General features: G+C 45.1%; 1 long non-coding RNA gene across 2 annotated transcripts in view; it reads right to left on the bottom strand.

Moving 5' to 3' along the window:
* Window positions 1-8325: 8325 nt before the first annotated feature.
* LOC140625887 (uncharacterized) overlaps window positions 8326-11711 on the bottom strand; it is a 61127-nt gene continuing 57741 nt past the window's right edge. For both annotated transcript variants that reach the window (XR_012025157.1, XR_012025159.1), the window contains 2 exons: window positions 10268-10503; window positions 8326-8708 (listed from right to left, as the gene is read on the bottom strand). This is a non-coding gene — a long non-coding RNA (uncharacterized lncRNA). The remainder of the gene's footprint in view (window positions 8709-10267; window positions 10504-11711) is intronic.

Genomic DNA, 11711 nt, shown 5'->3' with positions numbered 1-11711 from the left:
TAACCAACCATGGCGTCGTCTCTCGGGGCTGTGAGCTCCAAGAGAGGCAACCACAGCTAAAAAAGGGTTCAGAAAAAAAAGAAAGAAAGAAAGAAAGAAAGAAAGAAAGAAAGAAAGAAAGAAAGAAAGAAAGAAAGAAGAAAGAAAGAAAGAAAGAAAGAAAGAAAGAAAGAAAGAAAGAAAGAAAGGTAGGTTCAGAGGTGTGTGCTGTTCTAAGGTTGGGTAAGTAGGAAGGAATGCTCTCTCCATGTGGAAGCAGAACCAACATGGTTTTGTTTTAAAACAATCTTCCACCTCACCCTGAACAGGATCAACTTCAAATCTTGTCTCTGTAAATAGAGGCCCTAGAGCTACACAGGATGCGAGATGCATGCAGCCCCACAGAGCAGCCCTGCCAGATGTAGGTTGGCTTGGAGCAACATCTTCTCTATTCTTTTATTCCATCAATCAATAAATAAACATCAATACACGCCTCCTATGTACAGGGCTTGGCAATTGCGTGTTTTATTTATCTAACTGTGGCTCTAACCAACTACAATTTCATGAGGGTAAGAGATCAGGTCCGACTTTCTCATTCTTAAATGCCTAAGACAGCCCAGTGCTCAGCGCACACAGGTTCTCAGTAAATGTTTGTTGAATGAACAAAATAATGTCACAGCTACAGAGTCTAACAGTTGTGTCAGTAAAACTGAGATTGCAGCCAGGAGTTGTCTTTGCTTTTCTTCTACTTTCCCCAAGCATACAATACCCACCCAAAAATCCATGTACAGGGTGGGCATGAGTAGGAAAAATGGGAGAGAATATTTTTAATTGGAAAGTTCCTAAGGAAAAGAAAAAACGACATACCATCACAGTCCATACTTAATCCTCTTTCCTCTTATTGGCTTCCCCTCCTTCACCTGTGGGAGGGCTTGTTCTCACCACTCCTCGCCAATTTATAAAAAGTTTGGTGACACACATATAGGTAAGGACTTAGCTCACTAAGAAGTGTTTGCACCTAGGTGGAGGGCTCTGAAATTTAACAGTTTAGCCAAGCTGTAGTGGAGATCCAGCCAGTGAAGCTACTACACCAAGTACCAGCAAATCAAAGATAAGTAAGACATCTTTCCAAGGATAAGAGAAAATACACAAAAATACAAAGTCAAATATGGTGAGTCTAAGAACCCTACATAGGAATATTGATGGTTCAGAAGATGGAAAGCTGGAAGGATCCAGGATCTTTGTAGGGCAAGTGGCACTGAGATAGATCTTGCTGTTTGTGCAGCATGGACATAGCAGGCAAAGCTCTCTGAGTGGAGGAAAGAACATGAACAAAGATGGAGAGATGCCTGGTTGGCTTTTCCCTTTCTTCTGGAGCTCAGCATACACAGAAGGGACCAGGACAAAATGCAAAAAAAAAAAAAATAGCAACAGCAGCTAATACTTATTGAGCTCTCACTCTATAGCAGGTACGTGGTATTTAATCCTCACACCTGAGGAAATAGAAAGTATTGCTTGTCCCTTAATCCTCACACCTGAGGAAATAGAAAGTATTGCTTGTCCCTTCTGACAGATGGAAGATACTGAGGCATGGAGCAGTTAAATGGCTTGCCCAAGCTTACATCTGTTTTCAGTGCTAAAGCTAGCATGTAAATCCAGCTCACCTCAACTACCATAACATATCGCGAATAGACTATTGTTTTGGATTGTGTTTCTCAAACTATGTCCCAGGGAATCCTGATCTTATGAAATGACAGCTCCTCCACCACCCCCACCCATCTCCTAAAAATTACTTTTAGGAAACCCTTTATATTATAGTGTCCACTCTCTGGGAGAATTACAACGCACAATTACTTATTAAATAATTTCTGCTAACTCCTATTGTAAAGAAACATGCTTCACTTGGCCTAACCCAGGGTTTTCCAAATGCATTTCACCAGAAAACGGTGCCATCAAGGAGCACTTATTGATAACCTAAGGCACAGTGATCCACAGAAAACTCAGGAAACACTGCCTCAGGAGGTTATTCCTCTCACCTCTCTTCCTTTCTTGTAGATGGATGCAAGCCCCAGGAGAAATAATAATAGCTTCTCTTCATTTCATTCTAGGGTTTTTCCAAGTGCTTTAACAAATATCATCTCATCTCATAATATTTGAAGCTTTCAAACTATCTTTCGAATATCCTTCTTTTTTTCTTCTTGGAAGCAGAATCCCATGCGATTACATTTATGTAGGTGTATCTCAGAAAGTTAACACCCTGTCTATCTTTTATTCAGATCAGAAGAGTGAAATATTCTACTACTTAAAAAAAGGGAGAGAGAAATCCTTTTCTCCTAACAGATTTTATCAGTTTCTAGGAATTACTTAAAAAGTGCTTATAATAGTAAATGTCAAAGATTAACACTTCTCAACTCCCTTAAGAGGTCTCCTGCCAGACATTTATTCTGATACAAACTACTTTGTTAAGGATTACTTTACAAAGAACACAATTTAAAGTAAAACATTTTAAAAGAAAATGAGAGTTGTTGGTTTTTTTTTTTTTTTTAATAGAGCATTTTAGGGGCTGAATGACTTCCCCTCCCAGAAATATTTGCATTCAAAAACAGAGTTTGGCTTAATTCTGTATTCTTAATTCTGTATTCTGTATTCTTAATTCTGTAATATGGAGTTCCAAGCTGCAGGAGGAATATCTGAGGAGGTGAGAGATGGAATGTTTATGTCTCAAATCACCCCACCTAGGCAATCGCCTCTCTCTCTCTCTCTCTCTCTCTCTCTCTCTCCCCCCCTTAGGTTTGTTGGGATCTTTCTACTCCTTCTGTCTCCTGAATTCCTGGACTGCATGGACATTGAAATTAGCTCTGGTGTGAATCCTGGCTCCATAGCTACCTCGTTGGATAGTGTTCCTTAAACTACTTTTATCTCGGTTTCTTTATCGCTAATTATAAAATAACACTGTTTAATAACACCGTGTTATTGTGAGAATAAAATGGAACAGATGCAAAGTATCTAGCACCTGCCTGACACTTAGCAGGTACCAAGGAAGTGTAAGGCTGCAGATCTACACTTGCTTCGCAAACTGCAGGCATGAAAGGCAACCAGGAGTCAAATGTTGCCTCAGTGGCTCCAGAGCAGGGACTTCGAGATTTCCACTTAACATGGAAAAGTGAGTGAAAGTTTGTGCTCTCTTCCCATGGCAGCCCAAAAGGAGGCTGAAGAAGACGACTCACTGGCTCCCCACCTGGCGCCATTTCGCTAGGCCTGAATCCCATTCATTCCACAATGGTGGCCATCCTTCTGGGGAGGGGGGGAAGGCCTGGCCCTTGGAAAGGGCATCTCAGGGAGTCTTCACCCTTGCTTCTCCACCTTTCCACCTGTGGCCACAAAATCACCCAGGAGAGTGGGGCACAGAGAGGGGCTTAGTAGACTGGATGGGAGCTGGGGCCAGGAAGCTAGCATGTTCTCAGCCAAATGCCAAGTTTTAGTAGCTTGGGAAAACAACAACAACAACAACAACAACAAAACCACCCTAAACCCCAAGGCCCAGAGGTCACCATCTAAAAATGGAAAAGCATCCCCAATAAATCGTTGCTGGCCACATTATCTCTGGATTTCAAAAGAAGCTGAGTTCAGCCTTAATTCCTCCCTTTTGCTGCCCTTATTTTTATTCCTTAAAAGGGTAAAGGGCTTTTGGACCCAAACTGTGGCTGTGAAGGCCCGGGAAAGGGGGATGGGTGGTGGTGATGCTTGTGGGACCTTGCCCTCTTCACAGCTCATCAGCGGCTTTACCCTAAGGCCAGGCCACACCCCACCATTGCTATTTTGTTCCCTTGGGCTCCCAGAGGCTGGGCTCGGTGGGCCAAGCCAGCAGATCGGGGAGCCCCTGCCTCGCCTGTGGACCCCTCCACCCCTCCAACCTCCACCTTACACCCCCTAGCCTGAGAGAGAAGCCCTCTTCCCCTCTCTGCATCCCTCCAGAAGTCCCGCGAGTGGTCTCAGGTGTCACCTGCAACCAGAGCTTCTGTCTGGCCTGCGGGGCTTTGCACAGTCCCTGAGCCCCGTCACCCCAGGCCCCCACCAGAAAGCTGAAAGGCCTGGTGCTGCTGACGTGAAGATAATGGGTCTGCTGGGCTGAAAGCATTCCAGTCTCCCACATTCAGTAGGAAGGGGTGCGTGGTGGGGAGGAAAGGTCCGTAATGCTGATGGTTTATGTTTTCCCAAGCCAGCATTCCTCACAAACAGCTGTGTTTATACAAAAGTGGGGAGAGGGAGAGAGGGAGAGAAAGGACAGTGTCCTGGGGATGACATCACTCTGTCTTGTCTGCCTCAGCTCCAACAACGGGGGCAGGACGAGGTGGGCGGTGAAAGCTACAGCAGGTTGGCGCTGGGGTGTTCCTCTGTGCTTGTGTTCATTAGATATATAATTTTCCGACTCTCCAGCCTGTTCCCTCCCCACTCTCGCTCCCAGAGCATCCTAATACATTTTGCAGAACACTGGTTTCCCTAGAATAGCACCCTCGGAGGAAGGCTAGATCTGGGGGCTCGGGTTCACTCCTTCTAATCTTTTTAACAAACCTCTCCCCCACCCCAGCCCCGAAGAAAAGCCTGACAGGAGGCAGAGTCATTAAAGTGAATTAAAATGCATCCAAGAAGAGATTAGCCCCCAAAGCCATTCCCATATCAGACAAAGGCCCCTTTCATGCAGACTCCAGCCGCTTGGAGCCCTGTAAGCAGAGATTAGAGAACAAATTCTCAGAACCCAGAAGCACTGGCTCCTCGGGCCTCGGGCCAACACAACCTACTCTGGCTCGACCTTAACAACTTAGCTACATTTGACTTAAGACTCAGCTGGTAAGGGAGGGGGCTCCACGGGGGCAAATGCGTCCCGGTCCACTGAGCCAGGCTGTCCCTAACACAACTCAAAGGCACAAAGCTCATCGGTTTTTGCACCCAGCCTCCTGTCTCAGGGTTTACGGCAGGATTGTCCTTCCAGCAGGGGTCTAGACACAGTCCCTTTGGAGCCCTGTCTCCTCATCTGCAGCCGTCTTGCTGAGCATCTATTTTGTGCCAGGCTGACCACGACACAGTGTATACAAAGAGATGGCCAGAATAGGATCCCTGCTGCCGAGGTGCTTACTGCTGTATGTTGGAGCAAAACAGATATGTAAAGAGTGAGTGCATTAAATATCATATGGACCTAATAAAGGCTGTTTGGAGAGGTGCACAAAGGGTACCAAACATGGTCGATTCTGCACCAGGAAGGCCCAGGACAATTTCATAATAAAAACGAGACACGAGCCAAGTCTTGAAGGAGGAGTACATGTTCACTAGGTAAACTTGGGCTGGAGATGGAGGAGGGAGGAAGAGTGAGAACATTCCAGGCAAAGGATGCAGCATGACCAAAGGCAGTGAGCGTGCCAGAGCATGTTGCCCGGACTGGCCTCCAAGATTCTCCCCTAGAGGAGCAGAGCATCTGAGGAGCAGAGCTGCAAGAGATGAAATGAGAGGGCTACAGGGGCCAAGTTACAAAGAGCCTCATGTGCCAATCGGAGGAGTTTGAAGAAACGTAGTCTTCAAACTTCAGAACTGCTGGGGGATTTTAAGCAAGGGACAGTCCGCAGTCAGCCATGCATTTCAGATAGATCATTCTGGGAGATGTCCAAGGTTGGATACAAGGGGACCAGCTGGAGAATTATTTTAAGAACCCAGTGAAGAGTTGGTGAGGTTTGATGGGTGGCAGTGGCCATACAGGGGTTGGTGAGATGGAACACATGCGTGAGACATACTAAAGAAAAAAAAATGGAAGTAACAGCCCTTAATCTGAGGAGTCAGGGAAATGGAGGAATCTAGAATGACTCTAAGACCTGGTAGCTGGAAGATGTAGGGTCAGTCTCCAAAGCACGGGTTACGGGAAGAAGGCTACTGGGACAAAGGCACTGGTGCCCTCTTGGGCATGAGCTCCATTCAGCCTCTCACTTCCTCCTGATTCCAGCCAAGCTTCAGCTGCCAGTTCCAGACAGGGGCCACCAGTTCAGAGCTGGTGCAGCCTGGCTCCACCTTGGCCTGGGCACGTTCCCTGGGGCATCTCCCACCAGGGCTTCTCTGGCCTGCAGTGGTGTGCATGCCTCATAGAACCACTGGGCACTCACATACGCCCAACCCAGAAGCACAGGAGAATTAATGCCCACTGAGCACCCAGTAGGTGATGGGGATGATGGGAAATGTTTCCCCTTCTCAACTGGGTCACCCAGTTGCCCGTGGCCAACTTGGCAATCTATCTTTGTAATGGATCTCTCTCTCTCCTGTTTCATTCTCCTTTTCCCTTACTCCTCTTTGGAGTCCCGAAATAAAGTATTCACACATGGGATGATTAATTTTATGGGTCATCTTGGCTGCGCCACAGTGCCCAGATATGTGGTAAAACATTATTTCTGGGTGTTTCAGTGAGGATGTTTTGGGATGAAATTAATATTTAAATCCGTGGACATGGGCCTCATCTAATCAGTTGAAGGGCCGCATAGTATAAAGGACTGCCTTCTCCCAACAATTTACACTGCAGCATCAGCTCTTCCTGGGTCTTCAGGCTGCAGGTCTACCCTCAGATTTTAGACCTACCGTCCTCCATAATGTCATGAGCCAGTTCTCTAAAATAAATCTCTTTCTATGTAAATATACGTTCTTTTTGTTCTATTTCTCTAGCGAACCCTAACACAACATATAAGTCTCTGTCTCAGGGGAACCTAGCTTTCTGGGGAACCCAGCTTAAAGGAATGATGTTGATCTGGCATTACAAGGACGTGAAGATGAATATCCAACAGGGGTACCCACAAAAGGAATATGGATTTAGGAGTCACTCATCCACAAATGGCACTTGAAGCCAGAAGGATGAATAGAGGGAAAGAGATAGGACATAGATCCTTCAAAGACTCAAAAAATCATTATGTTAGACCCCTTGTCTTCACCCAAAACAAATGAACTCAATTGCTTTGTATAAACTTACTGTTTTGAGAGAAGGGGCAGAAAGGGAAATCTCATTAAAATAAATAAAAGTATCACTGTGCCCATAAAGAATGAATGACAGGAGGGGGTCACCATTTCCACTTGAGATGTTTAAAAATAATTGCATTCTTCCACCCAGGTTTCCATATGAAGTCCCACTGTCTGCAGCCCCGGGTGACAATGGTCACTAGAGCGTGCTAGAATTTCAATCTCCATCCCTTTCCGTATGAACCACTTTATTTTGTTCCCAAAGCAGGTGAAGGGCATGGCTTTGTCTTCTGGAATAGAATTGGGTTGTTTTGTTTTGTTTTGTTTTGTTTTGTTTTGTTTTGTTTTGTTTCATTTTAGAGCAATCCTTACTCCAAGGCTCCTCAAAGGCCACATCCTTCACTCTGACCCCATGGTGTCCTGGCACGGACTGGGGTGAGAATGGCAACACTGAAGTTCTTGTCCTAGCGTCAATCACTGATTCATCCTGCATGTCATTTCCCTTCTCTGGCCTTACTGTTGTCACACGGGAAATAGGAGAATTGAGCCAGGTGCTCCTTAAGTTCCCTTTTATATCTACCACCCTGGCTTGCTTTCTTTCTTTTTAAAGATTTTATTTATTTGTTTTTTATTTATTTATTTATTTATTTATTTATTTATTTATTTATTTATGAGAGAGAATGAGGGGAGGGGCAGAAGGAGAGGGAGAGAGAATTGCAAACAGACTCTGTGCTGAGCACAAGGCTCCACGCGAGCCTGCTCCATGCAAGGCTCAATCTTACAACCCTCAGATCATGACCTGAGCCGAAACCAAGAGTCAGATCCTTAATCGACTGAGCCACCTAGGCACCCCAAGCATCCTGGCCTTTAAGATGTCACGTGCTTACTCCCAGCATTTCACTCCCCTTTAGAGAAGCTGGTGGGAACTCCCATGATGCTCTCCTCCCTGGCATTGGATTTCAATCTGTTTTATTGGCTGAACAGCATGTGCTCAACTCAATACACCACACACAGAGCACATGCCACATATCACGTACATGCTATGCATGCTGCACACACACCACAAATAGATCTATGTTCACTGCTCTATGGTCTGCGTCCACTCCAGTACCCCTGCCGCCACATGGCCTTGCCTCCTCCGTCTTCATTCTCATCTGCAGAGGACAGTTTTGCAGGTTGCAGATGTAAAACTCAGGGACAAGAAAAAGGCAACCAGGATGCCGATGAATATGTAATAGAAATCTCCCCCAACCTACCCTTTCAAACATGGAAAAGCTATTTGTTTTTCATAGTTGACTTAGCTACTTCATCAGCCGTCAGGGTCTTAGAGGCATCTTGACTCACTTTCATCTTTTAATTATTTGTACTTATTTTAGCATCTGGGCACATTCTGCAGTTTTATGTTGCTTACGCCGTGCAAAACACTGAGAACGTGCATGTGCAGGTCAAGAATCTCACTGGGAACGCTCAGAGGGGACAGCAGCCCCTGGCCTCCGATCGCCCCATCTGAGAGACGGAGCTCACCTACCCAGGGTTTCTCTCTCAGTCTCTTGTTTGCTTCCTTTGTTTCGCCTATTTGCAGATGTATACATTCACACTTCTGTTCCGTTTTTTTATTATCTAGCTGGACTGCAAGACCCCACGGGAAGGCGCCTGTTGAACCACTGCAACCCTGGCTCTGGCAAAACATGTGGCACATAATAGATGCTCAACAAATGCTTCTCGGATGTTGATTCATGAAGCAGCTGGAACAAAATGCAAGACATTACATCTTCTGACAGAATTAACAACCCCCGAGCTTCAGCTGTTCTCTCACTCACAGACTGAGAAAATTAAAACAGGCTGAAAAACATCCAAGTTAGGAGGGCCGTGAGGTCCTGGGACAAGTTGAAATAGAAGGAAAAGCCCTGGAGCAAGAGCCAGGAAGTCTGAGTTCAAATACCAGCTGTTTCTTTATTGGGATATGACCTTGGGCAAGTGGCTCATTCTCTCTGTCCCTATTTCCTATAAAAAGAGGATATTATTCTTGATCAGTATTTCTTTCAAGGTTTCAGGACTTCATATTTTTTTTACAGCAGGGTAAACTAGCATCCCATTAGCACACAACACCTCCTAAGTTCAAATGTATGATATTTACTTGATACTTTTACATCAACAATGGGGCTGATGAGGCTGTTTCGGTGAATACAAAAATATCAGATCCGGAGCTATGGAGAAAAAGCTGAGAACTTATGCTGAATTTAATTACACCATCTCAAAATTCAGATTCACACAGATAAATGGTTTTAAAATGGTTACTCCTCAGATAACCATGTCCGATTTCCAAGCATGTGCCTAAGCGAGTAACCTGGTAAGGCAGGTAGCTGGTAGGATACATTTCTCAGAGTCCCTCACAATTAAATGTGGCCACGTGACACATTTCCAGCCAATAACATGGGAGTGGAAAGATGTGCACAGCCCCTCTAAGAACCTCTGACACACGATTCTCCACGTTCTTTGCTCCTCTGCTGGCTTGATGAAGAGGGATGCAGAAAACCTGGAATTTGGAGGTGAGAGATGGTGGAGCCACAAGATGGAAGGAGCCTGGGTCCCCACACCTCCGCTTGAAGGAAAGCCAGCCAGCATTCAGAAACACCCATTTTAGGCTTCATTCTTCTAGTGTACTTGATCCATTATGTAATTTTTTTAGAGCAACTAGCACTACCTTAATTACCTGGCCAACACAAGTTAACTTTTGAGGGCTTTTAAATGCACATCTGAAAATGTGTTCTATGATACATGTTGTCTTAATTGGAGCTTTTGAAATAGTTTATATGGTTTTCAGAATGAAATGTGAATAAAATAAATGTTTGTGATATCCCTGAAGCTCCTTTATGAGGCCCAAGTCTTTATAAAATATATATGAAAACCCCACATAGTCTGGGCCAGGACTAGATCCTTTCAAAGATCCTTTCTGGAGCCAACATATTATTCTTGAGTTGTATTGGTCTTTATAAAGAGGAAATAAACTCCTTTTGCCTCTGAAATAAAACAGCATCTAAGAAACTCCATGGGACAGTCATGGTATTTGTTGCATATTTAGGGAGGGATGGTCCTTCTTTAGAGAACGTTGGTTCTAGGATCTTATTTCTTTTAGATGTAGTAACAACCATTCTAAAAATGGCTTGAACTCTGTCAAGCAATGACATAAGTTATCTGGAAGGTCCTTCAAAGTAAAGTCAAAATTAGAATGACTTTTTCATGGGTTCTATTTATATGCAAACACATTAATAAATAACACTTTGATAATCTCACAATTACTAACCAGAACAAAAACAAGCAAGGCCTTTTTCTCCTGCTGTGGTCTTTCTTCAGGAACCATGATGCTCAGAAGCTGTGGAATGACCACAATGACTTCTGCAATGTGCAGTCACAGTAGCAAATAGATGCCAGGCCCGGCACAGATCAGAAATTCCTCAAGCCACAAGGACACCCGGGCTTCACCTGCAGGCAGGACTACCCCCAGGAACTTTTTCTCTCTCCTCATAGGAGGGCCAGTGTCTAGAAGAGACAAAGAGAGACTAGCAATGTGGACAACATTGACATTTCTCAGGTTTTAAGTTTATCTTAACTTAGTAGTGTTCACCTCTGGGGACAGGAGTATGCTGCCAATCTTCAGGGAGTTTAAAACCTAAAAGAGCTGGGCAGCCGGGTGGCTCAGCGGTTTAGCACCACCTTCAGTCCAGGGTGTGATCCTGGAGACCCGGGATCAAGTCCATGTCAGGCTCCCGGCATGAAGCCTGCTTCTCCTGCTGCCTGTGTCTCTGCCTCTCTCTCTCTTTCTCTCTCTCTCTGTTTCATGAATAAATAAATAAAATCTAAAAAAAAAAAAAAAAAAAAAGACCTAAAAGAGTCAAATATCATCACTGCCTGCCAAGCTTGAGAGCCTTGAAGAGAGGTATTAGCCTAAAGCATAAGAAAGAAATTCAGAGACACTTTGGATTAGGCATCCCTGAGTTTGAATCCAGTACTTCACATGCCACTGTGTGACCTTAGGGAAGTTATGTAACCACCCCGAGCCAGCCAGCAGCTTCTAGTGTGAAAATGGCAACTAGAGAGTAGCTCAGGGTCCGACCTGGTCCAGCCCTGAGAACTCATGCCCAGTTGCAGGCCTCTAACCCCCACCCAGTTTCATTTTGCCTCATGGTTCTGAAGCACCCTGCTAAGTGCTGAACCTTCCAGAAGGAAAGGATGCTCTGTCCCTGCAGGCCAGAGACCCAGAAGCCACTGAGTCCTTGCCCAAGTAATGTGGTAGAAGGGGAGGCGTTGTTTTCCTTTCTTTCTTTTTCTTTTTGTTTTTCTTTTGCAAAACACTTGAGAAGCTTGGGGAAAAGAATCTTTGTGAGCCCCTGCAAAGATGTAACTCTAGACGGCCTCCCAGCTGGGCCAGGCCTGCCAAGTGTCAAGCTGGAGACCACAAAGAGAAGGAGGGTTTCCGCACAAAGGAGGCATGGGTCTCTGGGAGTAGATGATCCAACGGTGAACCAAAATAAACTTGTCATAGTCTGAATGCTGGGACAGGCAAAACTACCTCCTGGTACAGAAAGCCTCTCACGTCCTGGGCCAGACTAGAGATTGATGCTTGGAGAAAGAGTATAAAATGGCTCATATCCACTCTCCATTGCATGGATGTGGCCTTTGCCCAAATTCCAGAAGGCAATGCGGGATGGTTAGCAAGTTGATTTTTTGACTATCTGGCCTGCCTTATC

The sequence above is a fragment of the Canis lupus genome, chromosome 36 (genome assembly GCF_048164855.1).
Source record: "Canis lupus baileyi chromosome 36, mCanLup2.hap1, whole genome shotgun sequence".
Lineage (NCBI taxonomy): Eukaryota > Metazoa > Chordata > Mammalia > Carnivora > Canidae > Canis > Canis lupus.
The sequence above is the reverse complement of the archived record's forward strand: the minus strand, read 5'-3'. Positions and strand labels throughout refer to the sequence as shown.